This window comes from Myotis davidii, unplaced genomic scaffold, assembly GCF_000327345.1.
Source record: "Myotis davidii unplaced genomic scaffold, ASM32734v1 scaffold109, whole genome shotgun sequence".
Classification (NCBI taxonomy): Eukaryota; Metazoa; Chordata; class Mammalia; order Chiroptera; family Vespertilionidae; genus Myotis; species Myotis davidii.
In genome coordinates, this window is record NW_006300368.1 from 924,568 (window position 1) to 926,117 (window position 1,550).

At 53.8% G+C, this 1,550-nt stretch overlaps 1 protein-coding gene across 1 annotated transcript in view; it reads left to right on the forward strand.

Moving 5' to 3' along the window:
* The window catches only part of DBF4B (DBF4 zinc finger B), a gene marked incomplete at its 5' end in the record, with an annotated part of 18,391 nt that overhangs the window by 7,244 nt on the left and 9,597 nt on the right, over positions 1-1,550 (forward strand). The gene's annotated exons all lie outside the window — the stretch shown is intronic.

Consider the following 1,550-nt stretch of genomic DNA (forward strand, 5'->3'; position numbering starts at 1 on the left):
ATTCGCAAACTGTGGACAGCTTTAGTAAATCTATGGGCCACCCAAGCCTCAGCTCCTGGCCATTCTGGGAAAAGTGAGAGGAGTGCAGCCTCTCGGTTAGCTCATCCCTGGGGTCCGCTTCTCCCTGCAGATCCCCTGTGACCCTAGGCGTTCAGTGCCGCCTGGCCTCGGACAGTCCTGGCCTACAGAAAACATAAATGCCCATGGCTTACTGGCCAGGCTGCCTTTCTGGGGACGTCTCTTGGCCTGGGAATGAGCCTACAGAAAGCAGGGGTGGGGGCAGGGGTAGGAGGTGTGGTTTGAAATAGCTGCTATCCAAATTCTGGTTTGGCTTTTCCTTCCTTTGCTGGAATTAGAACTGTGTGTATCACATCCAGAGCCCGGACTAACTTAAAGCCACAGAGCTTTCACCCGGCCAGAATCTGAGGAAGGACTAAGCCCTGCAGGTCCACTCAGGGCCTGGCACCTGGGAGCAGGACCAAGAGCAGGAGTAAACCACATGCACACCCAGTGGAGCACTCGGCCTCGGCGCCCTTGCCCTGCACCCTCTGGTCTGGGGGTCTCTGGGAAGCAGAACAGGCGATGATGATAAATAGATTTGCATTGTCACAGTGGGAAAAGGTATATGGTGAACGTCTCCGACCTCTGTTCTCCAGACACCGCCCTCCTTGAGATAAGCAGTATGAACAGTTCACCAGGTATCCTTCCAGGACTCCGTGCACGTACAGAAATTCTCCCTTTTATGCAGACGCACAGTATTTTTACTTGGCTTTGTTCACTTGATAATCTTTTGTGTAGATGCTTGGGAGTCTTTTGGAGTGAGTTCTGGGCGCCGTCTGCTGATATGTGAGGGGATGTGGAAGGCTGCTTCGGGTGTCTGTGCCCTGGGTGTGTGGCCTGGAGGAGGTCTGCAGTCATGGATTCACTGGCTTTCTCATCTTGCCCCATCTCCAACCCTAAAGGATTCCTTATTGTTTTCCGTTTAGTTTTTAATATTAGCTTTGTTTGACCTTGGCCTAAATGTTGGTTTTGACCACCAGTCAGGGGGCACAGGAAAGCAAAAGGCACTGCCTGCACCCTTGTCCTGTAAGCCGGCCTGGGTGGCCTGGATCCACCTGACCAGCTGCCATGTGTTTATTTATTTATTTAAATATCAGAGAAGAAGGGAAAGATAGAAACATCAGTGATGAGAGAGAACCATTGATCGGCTACCTCCTGCACGCCCCCTCCTGGGGATCGAGCCCACACCCAGGCATGTGCCCTGACCAGGAATTGAACAAGGATGTCCTGTCCTGGTTCATAGGTCGGTGCTCAAGCACTGAGCCTCACCGGCTGGGCAGCTGCCATTTACTGGGCACCTACCCTGTGTCGGGTCTGTTACCTGCCCTTGCCCATTTGTGCCACATCCAAGGAGGTGAGTGCTCCTCCCATCACAGGCCTGTGGGGCCCCACAGCTCTTGCTGTTGCCCCGGCCTGCGTTCCCTCCACAAAGTCAGCTTGAGATTCGCACACAATGCTCACCGCTCATTGTGTCCCTGGGGAGGCGGACG